Source organism: Geospiza fortis, unplaced genomic scaffold (genome assembly GCF_000277835.1).
Source record: "Geospiza fortis unplaced genomic scaffold, GeoFor_1.0 scaffold383, whole genome shotgun sequence".
NCBI classification, from domain to species: Eukaryota; Metazoa; Chordata; class Aves; order Passeriformes; family Thraupidae; genus Geospiza; species Geospiza fortis.
The window spans coordinates 581,803-592,790 of NW_005054484.1; the positions used below are offsets into that span (position 1 = coordinate 581,803).

The 10,988-nt window shown below is 40.6% G+C and overlaps 1 protein-coding gene across 3 annotated transcripts in view; it reads right to left on the reverse strand.

Moving 5' to 3' along the window:
- The window catches only part of CHST8 (carbohydrate sulfotransferase 8), a 162,339-nt gene that overhangs the window by 35,871 nt on the left and 115,480 nt on the right, over positions 1–10,988 (reverse strand). The window lies entirely within an intron of this gene.

The window sequence follows — 10,988 nt, forward strand, 5'->3', positions numbered from 1 at the left end:
GGCTGCATTTCTCTTCACAGAGAAAAGCAAGGCACAACTTCCCAAGGATTTTCTGGGATTCACATTCTCTGAACCTCAGAGAAAGAAAACACAATTCTTATCATTTGCTGTGCCTGTGTTGTGCCAAAGTAGAATGCAATATGGAGATTGTTTACCCACAGTGATGGTGTTTTGTTTCCTTGGTCTACCAGGGCCAGGTGTGTGTGTGTGTGTCAGGACTGTCAGGAGACAGTCACAAGATTCAGTGCAGTTGTGTCCAGGGTTGAGTGCTTGGCAGGTTCAGTTTTAGATGTATAGAATAATATAGTATAATAAAGTAATTAATTAGCCTTTTGATATCACTGGAGTCCTCCTCATCATTCCTCCATTGTTGGGGCCTTCTCAGCGTTGCAATACTCCTGTGTTGTCCACAAGTGGAATGCATTGTGAAAGATTGTTTATCTGAAGGGAATTGGTAACTGAATTCTGGTGTGAGTGTTTTCATGCACTGACCAATTGAATCCACATGTGTGTGCAGACTGTCAGTCAGCAGAAGTCATGAGATTCTGGTCAGTGGAATTGAGTGCTTGTGCAGATTCAGTGTAATATAATGTAATATAACATAGAACAATATGGTATAATAAAGTAATTAATTAGCCTTCTAATATCAATAGAGTCAGATACATTCTTTCTCCCCTTGCTTTTACAATCCATGCTGAGATGTGTCTTGTGGTGCAAGGATGAGGAAAATGGGGTATAGAGAGACACAGAGTGTGTCAGCAGTGGAAATTCTCTGATTAGGCTGGCTGAGGTCTGAGGAGCTTCAGGGCATGTCTCAGTCGTTGTGGCTGTGGAGAATTTTTAGCTAGGTACAATTCTGGGAGCAGAAGAGTGTGTGTGGGGTTGGCTACTCATAATTACCCCAGGAGATTACCTTCCTCTGCTTTTCCTCTGCTGCTTCCTTGCTGAAATTGTTAGAAACACAGCAAAGGAATCACTCCAACCAATTTTTTTTTCTCCCCCAAATTTTCCTTTATGCCCCAAGTTATTTAAATTCCAATAAATTTAAATTCCAAATAAATTTAAATTGGAAAAAAAGCTGCTGGTGTTCATCACTATCCCACCATCCCTGTCTGTCCCTGTTCGGGCGCCAAAACATGCGGAGGATCAGTAACAGGACATCACGCCACGATCAATAGGATCAAGTGAAGCCACTTTATTACAAAAAGCAAGCCATTTTTATACTATTCTCTATTGTTCCCGCCTCAAGTTATTACATGATAGGTTAAATCCTTTTTACGCACGCATTTTAATAGTTCAGTTAATTTTGGTTAGTCTTCCTTCTTCATGCGTCTCACTGTGGTTTTCTTGTCTGCCTTTGCATCCTGAACTGTCTGCTTTCGAGCATGTTCTTCTCCTTCTGTGTCCTTCAAGGACATGGTGACCTTACTCAGTCTCTGTGAAGGCTGGATTGTGCATATGTTGCATATGTCCATTGTCCTGCAAAAAACTCTCAACACCTGTCCACAAACCTCTGGGAGCAGCAGGGTCCAGGCTGAGCTTCACTCCTGCAGCTCTGAACGGGGTGACCCCGGCAGAGGTGGGAATGCTCAGTTCCTGCTCTGGGCTTTGCTCTGTGGTTGGGCTGGTTTGGCCCCAGCAGGGCAGCGTCTGCAGGTGAGCAGGAGGAGCTCAGGCCCTGCTCCCCTGTGCTGGGATGCTCACACAGCCCCAAAGCTGGGCCTTTGCCTTGTAGGATGGGGGTCACCAGGCTGAAGGGCTTTCAGCCTGGCTCTTAGGACTGACAGAACTGGGATGTGAGGGGTTGCTGGGGCTTTTTTGTCATTGCTGAGGTTGATCTTTCCCCATCCTTTCTTTGTGGTAGCCCCTCACACCAAGAAAGCAAAAGCTGAACTGAAGGGATGTGTTGGATAGTTGTGTAAATTGGTGCAGATATCAGTTTAACAAAGAAAAATCTCTGCTTCTCTCATGGCCCTCAATCTGTCTTCTGTAGCAAAGTCAGTGATTTCCTGTAGAGTTTTACAGTCATCCCACAAAGCTTAGAACAGAAAAAGAATCATTGCTCTGCTGGTTTGGGAAAGGATAGTGCTCTCTTAAAACATTATAGGATAGCAATTAAATTAATTGCCTCGATAGTTCATTGAGATACTTTGGTTTGTTCCTCAGTACAGGAATACAATTAGATGATATATGGTATAATGTCTGTTTTTCTGATGCTTGCTGCTTTGGGGCCAGGTTTTTATCCACAGAGCTTCACCTGGCTCCCACACCAGAGCTGGTTGCTCTGCAGCCAGAGCCCAGTGAGAGCTACTCTGGCTGTATGAGATATGCCTGGCTGCTGAGCTGAGAATTATAGGTCAAACTACATTGTGCACCCAACTAATATGTCAAACCACCCCCCAAAAAGTTCAAATAAATGGGCCATTTATTCAAGATAATCCATAGGCACAATTGTGAAGCCTAACCTTTACAAAATCCCAGGTTGCTTTAATAGTCCTACATCTTCTAGGAAGAAGCCTTGGGTTTCCATTGATATGCTGCACTTGAGCTTGTCTCTTTTGTGATCACTATCTTATTTCAAAATAGGAAATGTATTATTGTGGATATACCTAAATGGAATGCTGGAGTGACTGTTATGGACTCAGGAATCTGTTATACCCCCAAATTAAATTCTAACTATCTGTATAACATATCTTTAGTGGTGTTGTGCAACACTCTGCAGTGTGAAGCTTATGAAGTTTCACAGATGTAACTGCATTTTTATTGTCATATGCTGCTAGCTTTTCAACAATCCCTTTGCTTCTTCTGAGTGTGTGCTGTAATTTTGTTTCAAAAAATAATTTTACATTTAGGTAGTCATAAGGCTTTAAATTGCATAATGTTCAGAATTCTTTGCAGAACTGCTACCATAAATATGTAGAGACCTTTTTTTAGTCAGTAAAGAAACTCAGTGAGCATATATACACCCAGTGTGTGTGTATATATGAGTTTTCTAATTGCAGAAACATGACATGTACCACCAGAGTAGAAAAAGCTCTTGCACTGTTGCCCTTGCCTGTTTTGTTCTACAGCTGAATGTGTTATTAAACCAATTTGGGCAACAACATTTGATGAGACCTATTGAACATGGAATTTTCACAATGCAACAGCACAAATTTATTTAGCACAAGCCTGTCTTTAACTGTTAAACTGTGAGTAAGTGTGTGACCCCTGCCTTGCACCTGCATAATGAGATTGATAAAATGGGAAATGTTAACTGGAACACTAAATGCAACAGGAATGTATCTGCCTGATCCAGTCCTGGCTTTAGCATTCCCAATGCCTGGGGTCAGGGTGTGGTTCCCACTTTTGGAGGGTGAGTTTGAGCTGCTTGGGGCTCCTGCAGGAGCTGCTGCCCCATGGACAAACCACAGCATTGTCAGTCACAGGAAGGAAAACAGAAATGAGAAAGGGACAGACATTCTGTAGGGCCTGTGGCAATAGGACCGCTGAGATAAAAGCAGGGAGATTGAAGCTAGGTGCAGGGAAGAAATATTTCAGGGTGAAGGGGGTGGAACAGCAGAACAGGTTGCATGGGGGTGGGGTGCATGCCCCATCCCTGAAACATTCAAGGTCAGGCTGGGCAGGGCTCTGAGAAAGCTGATCCCACTGGAGATGTCCCTGACCACTGCAGGGGTGTTGGACTCTGACCTTTAAATGTCCTTTTTGAGTCAAGCCCCTCTATGGTCCTGTGTCCTGACAGCCACCCTGGCTCAGCTCCCAGCTCCTGGGGAAATCCCTTTCAGGGTCCTTGCAGGTACTGAACCAATCCCCACAGTCCTGATGATTGAATACTGGCCTTGGTCTTGCTAAAATTTCTCTTGAAATGCTCTGGATTTTATAGATTATACATTATAGATACCCTAAACTAAAAATGCCACCCAGTTCCCTGGAAAATGGGAAGTTTTCAGTTAAAAATACTTTGTGTTTAATGTTTGAGCCAAATGCAAATAGATTAGCAGTGGAAGGCTCTGTTTTGGACAGGATGCAGTTTTTCACCTCTCAGTATTTGCGTAAAGTACTTTTTAGGAAAAGTCGTTTGGAGAAGACTTTTATCTTCTGATCTACAGCATAAGAAAGGCAAAGAAAACTACCAAAGGGGCCTAAATAAAACTAAAATAATGATAAAAATGCAAAAAAACCACCCCAAACCAACCACATCTTTAGGTTACTGAAAAATGTTCTTAGTCAAAATAATCACTTTAGGATTTTTTTAGGGACAACATTCTTTTTCTGGCAATGTAAAAAACCACCAAAAACTTCCACCCCGCTGATGACTATGCAGTACTGCTAATTGTAGCAATAATTTCTCTGCTGTGAGTGCCTGTATGAAGCAGAAACCATTTAAATGATTTCTCTTAGGCCACTGAACTTCCATTTGATGGGAATAATTTTTTGGTGGCTACAGCCCTCTATTGGATTCAGCACCCTGTAGATGAAAGGCTCCATATCCCATTGCCAGTCCCTGAATTAGCCAGGCCTGGACCATTTTCCTTCTCCTCTGCAAGCAGCCATTTCTGCCCCTGGAGTCTCTGACTAAAACAGGCACCAAAGAAATAACTTGGTGGTTCATATTTCCACTTGGGTCCAGCGCTCAGGATCACAACAGAAATGAGTGTGCTGAGCTCAAAGGGCCTTTCTGCTTTTCCTAAATGTTCTCCATGATATGAACATTACACAAATGCTGTGTATTCCAATTAAACTTCAGCAGCAGCTCTAGCAGGGAGCAACTGCTGTGCACTCACAGGATAAATCAGCTTTCCTACTGAGCTCACAGCATAGGTAAAAAAGGGAAATCCATTTCAGCAACCTCCATAAAACACAGACGCATTTTCTTTCTGTCTTTTTTAACCTTCTTATGTAGCTTTTTATTTTTCATGGATGCTGAATGCCTATGAGTCCATAGGGGTCAGAATCCTTTTCATTTCAAAGAGCCTTAAACAGCAGTGTCATGTCTGCTCCATGTTTTTCAGGCAGATGATGGAGCAAGCTGGGCTCACCAGCTTTGAGGTTTAGTTCTACTCCAGATTCCCTGTGGGGTGTTAGGCAAGTCATTCTTTCCTGCAAATGGGAATAATGATTGCTTTGCTGTTTGGCTCTGTTTCTGCCTCAGGCAGAAAATCTTTGGGCTAGATGTATTTTTTTGAGCTTTTTAACCCACTCCTACTAATTGAGACCTGAAATATATTCCAGCAGGGAAAGGCTGTTGGGGGAGCTGAATCAAATCTGGTTCATTGTCACCATTTTAATTTCCATCTGAGCCATAACTGCACCTGAGCCTGTGCAAATTGGCTTGTTTATGAGTGGAGAAATGTCCAGTTTGAAAATCTGATTATATGGAAATGTCTGCAAATACAAGCCCCCAGTGGAAAACCCCCAAGGTACCAGCCCTGATCCCTGTAGGTCTGTTGGCCACATTTTAAGACAAAAAGTGTTTTGTATGCTCAGCAGAGCAGCCCAGTGCTGCTGTTTGTTCCATGGAGTGCCAACAAAATGCCCTTTTCAGTTGGCCAGATACAAACACAGGAGGCACCTTGGCTGTGATCCTGTGCCCAGGCTGGCACTGCCCCTGCAGGGCTGTGCCCAGGAGCCCTCCCAGCCCAAGGCTCAGCCAGCTGTGCCCTCCTGTGTGGCATTCACATCCTCTGGAAAATCCCCTTGCCCAGGATTTTTCTCCTGGGAAGCTGAGAGGCCTCAGAGAAAAGGAAAACAATTCTTATCTCATTTGCTTCTCCCGTGTTGTGCTCATGTGCAATGTGTTTGGAGCTTGTTTACCCACAGGTGATTGTTCCATTGGATTCTGCTGAGAGTTGTTTTCACTCTTTGGCCAATCAGGACCAAGCTGTGTCAGGACTCTGGGAAGAGTCACGAATTTTCATTATTATCGTTTTAGCCTTCTGTAAGTGTCCTTTCTGTATTCTCTAGTATAGTATTCTTTAATATAATATGGTATTATAAAATAATAAATCAGCCTTCTGAGAACATGGAGTCATGTCCCCCTGGTTTTTAAAGATTTTCTAGGCCTTCTGATGTTGACATTCTTGTGGTGAACTTTCTCAGACACTTTCTGTAAATAACTAATTGTTTTGTCTTCTTTTATGGAGGAGGAGAAAGTTGATGGACTGTTGGTTTGACCAGTGTCATTGGAGAGGTGTCACTGTCACCCTCCAATCCACTGTCACTTTTGGAAAACTATAAATGTTGGAGTCAGAAAATAAACTTCCTCTTTCTTCCTTCACCTTGAGAATGGTGGTGTGCTTGTGTTCTTTCATGTCTTATAGTGACAGAGTCAGATCATCATTCCTCCCTGCCCCAGGGCACCCTGCAGATACAATACTCCTGTGCTCCCCAGCCTGGCCAGAAACTCATCAGATTTAATTAAACTTGTCATGGAGGTAGCATAAGGGTTACCCTGAGTGAGTGCTAAAGCCCCATTTGGTGGAGATGATTGTAACTTCACCCCTGTGAAGGACTGTGGTGTTCCATGTTAAATGTAGTAACTGGAATTTCCTATGAGCAAACCTGGCTGTTCCAGGCACAGAATGAAAACCAACCCTGTATTCACTGAGACAATTTCTGTTGTCTGCATCACTTTATGGGTACATGTAAGAAAGCCTGATGGAATGAATTATAGTCATAAAACCCAGCAAGAATAACATGCATTTCAGGTTTTTATGTTGTATAAAGGAAGTCTTGATAGTTCAGCCTGACAAATCCCACTTATTTCTATTCTTTTTTTATTTAAGCCTTTTTTTTCATTGCCCATGAAACAGATATGAGGGCAAAGGAAGACATTAACAACCAATTTCCCTGACTCAGAACAGGAATGATTGTGAGGCAGTAGGATGCCCTGTGCACTGCAAAGTGGGGAGCAATCAACAACAATGAAATTTTGAAGGTCCATAATTTTACAGAATACACTGTGTGCAGCTTTTGCAATAGGAGGAAAAGTCCTGAAGTACCCATTAGCTCTCACTAATTGCCAGATTATTTCTCCTGAGGCACACAAGTAGAAAAAGAAGAAAGAAATCCCTGGTGTTGCAATGAACAAACAGAGGAAGTTGCTGCCTCAGAGAAGGGGACAGAAACAGAGTTTGGAAAGGGGACATTACTTTGGTTTTTTTCACATATACCTTCTTTATTTGCTTTAGAGATGGCCATAATGGCCATATCTGACATAGAATAGTTCTACCTTTCCAAGAAACACAGAAAAATAAATGGGCATTAAAAGTTTTTAATTAGTTCTATTTAGAAGAGTTAATATTTCACAACTGAAAACATTTTAATTTTCTGTTATTTGTGATGAATGAAGAAGCAACAATGTTTTTGAATTGTTGATGAAGTTGGTGTTTTGGACATTTCAGGTGATTTCTGCTAACAACAGTTCTCTCCAAGTTTCGCATGCTCTTGATGAAGTGGGTCATTGTTTGAAAAAAAGAACAGATTTATGTCTGCCTGAAACAGAATAAAAGGTACCTGAAGATTTGGAATGAGTGTAATTAGCCACTTAGCCCTAATTTGGAATTACTTTTTTGATATGGAATTATGAGTCTTGTGTTGTGTTTTATAGAAGTAGGAGAGAAAAGGGAACAAAGCCAACATAAGACAAAATTCTGAAAGCAAACATGTACAGCAGTAGGATGAGTGTTTAAAGGAGAGCTGTTGGATAATGGTGTTAATTATAAACAAGTCTAAGGATTTTCTCTTTAAAGCATACATCACCTTGGACTTAAAATGCAATTTCCCAGTGATGTCTTACTTATTAGCAGAATGCTCTTTTGAATAGAAGAAATGCTTAAAAATATTTTAAGAGTTGGTTTATTAAGACACCCTAAATATTGCTGAGAGATTATTTTAAAATTAGAAATGTATGAAAATTAAGTGAAAAATCCCAAGCCAAATTTTAGATTTAAATTCTCTGAGTAAACTGTTCCTTGTTTGAGTGGAAAGAATGTACTTTCCCAAACCAGCTGGCTCTGTCCTTCAGACGTGCTGATGTTCAACTTGGAGCAGATGTAATGAATTTCCAGCAATCTTTCTGGGGCCCTTTCATTCCCAAAGTCCATGGTGGTTTTTAGGTGGTCAGTTTAAAGACCTGCTGGAAATGGCTCCAGGTGCACTTCACTGTTTCTGGCTTTTGAAGAGGCAAACTTTTGTATGGCCCTTTGTTATATCTGTTTTAATACAAGCAACTCCTTTAAATGCTGTGGATGTTATTTCTGGACTACTGGAGTTTTCAGACACAATCAAATATGGGGCCCTTCCCTACAAACTTTGCTGCCTAAGAGAAAACTTGGAGACAATGGAAACAATGAAGGGCTGGGAAACATTCACTGCATCACATTTTATTCCCAAACTGAAAGAGAAATTAATGAATGATAAAGCTTGACAGTGTTTGTAGAGTGTGGGCTATTCTGTTGGAGGCTGATATTTTTCATTATTTTGCACCATGAGAGCTCCAGAAATACCCTGTGAAACAGGAGCAGCCAGCCCAGTGCCATGGAGAGCTGAGGGGATGCTGGGAGGTCACACCTGGGGGCAAACAGACAATCCCAAGCTGCTTTCCTCTTTCCTTGGGAGCAAAACACATCCTGAGCTGTCAGACTCACACAGTCCATTCTCAGAAAGCAGAGATGACAAGACTAAAATGGTTCTGGTTGGAGAATTAAAATACCATAATTTACTGTGGGTGTTGCAAAGGCCATGTGTTACTGACCAGCTACACCCTCGCTGGCTCCATTTAGTGATAGGAATAATTAAAAATTTCTCAGGTTTTATTGAATTGTTTTAACTTGAAACATTCATTGCCTCTCCTCTAATTATGAATTGAAATGTGCTGGGTATAAAAATGGGATAAAAGGCCTTCAGTAAATGTAATGTTATTAATTTTAATTTATCCAATTTAACACAAGATTTTCCCAGGGATTAGATAGTATTCTTTCTAATGATTTGCATAATGAAAGTTGTTTTTACTAAACAAAGTATGATTGCTGTTATGCCTTGTTATTATTTTAAACAAATACTGCACTTTCCTGGTTCAGGAACAATTATAAGAACAAGGGTTGCAGTCACAGAATCAAGTGCCAAGTGTGGATGCTTTTGCATATTTGAAATAATTAGGGCTGAGGAAAGACTTTTCTTCTCAGAGAAATTGTAATTGTACAAGAAATATTGTCTTGCTATACGTGAGATATTTTTATGCATTCAAAATGTTAAATTTATTCCCAATTTTTTTCACAATTCATAATTTCAGGCTTTTAAAATTAAGAAATACTTTTATCAGGGAAAATTGAAACAGTTTGTTAAGACTGAGAAGGATATTTTGATGTTTTTGCCTGAAATTTTTTCTAGCAAGACAGACACAATTCAAAGAATTTCACTCTTCACTAGACATTATTTTTCCAATTGTTTGCTGAACAATTGATATTGAAATAGATGGGATAAGATGGGCTATAAAAAGCTTGTATGGACAGACATGGTGGTAGTTGTGTCTGAATAATAAAATATAATTTATTTTTCCTTCCTCTGCTTCTGCTGGTTGCAAATACATTGTGCTGTAGGCACCGTGTTCAACTTAATTAAATTGATAGATGCAAAGTGATTTTGGTTTGGTTTTTTTCTTTTTAAGGAATTGAACTGCAATCTATACCTCAGTGACTAACTGTTGGAGTTTTGGATGTTAAGAATTTTAATTTTTTGTATAAATAGATTTTGATTCTTAGGAGAGTATTACATTTAATTTGAGGTTGTGGTAGAGGTTTTTAAAATTGGTTAATAATATTGGGATTATGGGTGTGTATTTGGTTAGAAGTGTGAAATATTATAGGGTGAAAAACTTAGAGTTTGGGGTTTTAGAATATAGTAATAAATATGAAGTAAGATGGAGGTTTTAGGGGGGAAGTAGGTTGGGTTTTTTACTTTTTTTTCTTGGTCGTTTTTTGTTACTTTCTTTTTTTTTTTCCTTCTTTAGAGGTTTGGATGATATTTCTTAATTGGCTAGAAAAGTCCACAGTGTGGACTTTGAGAGATTAATTATTAGGTTAAAAGTGAAAATAACCAAGTTACCAGCGCACTGAAATGCCAGCACTAACTGTGCCATTCCTCATGACCTTGGCTTGGCCAAGGACCCAAAATCCACTGGGATTTCCCAGCCAGGCTCCTGTGACCCTCTGGCTTCCAGCCCCTGTATTTTGCTGGCGAAAGCCAGCCAAAATATTATAGTTACAATTTCTAACTGCTAAATCTTGATGCATTTCCATAGGTAGAACACTGCATGTTTTACTGTGGATGTGACAGAGAAAGCTGGATAAGTTTTCCCATGGATCTGTCTGGGAAGCTTTAGGGAGCTGGAGAGAAACAATGAGAGTCAAATATTAAATGATCTGCAGGTGGTGTTTTTAACAAGCTGTTTTTCTCATCAAGTTGTTTACAGATGGGGTGTCTTCTTAATTAGCCAACCATGTGAAATTTGTTGATTAAATGACCAATCAGGTCCATCTGTAGTGAACCAAGGTATAAAAAGGAGAGGATTGAATAAAAGGGCTGCCTTTTACTCTTTGATCTTATCCTGTGTCATTTTTGACTCAATGGTGGTGTTTTACCTATAAATTCAGAGTCTACTCAAGAGATTTCAGAGCAAAGAGATTTTCTTAACCTTGTGGCAGACGTGTGTATGTGCTTCTCATTATCTTCTGTTATAGGCTGTGCAAAACAGCTTTGGGTGAGGTTTCTTCCCCCTTCCCTTGCCCTGGTCCCAGCCAGTGGCAGTGCCCAGGATCAGGGCTCCAGGCTGGCTGCTGCTCCCCTCTTTGCCTTCTGCAGTTTTTTAGGGGCAGCAGCTTAGACAGAGAGCTCAGTGGTTGCCTTCCATTGCACTTGGTAAGAGCTTTAGTTCACAGATATTTAAGCCCCCCTTGGATAGGGCTCTACCCAAACAAATCCACTGTATA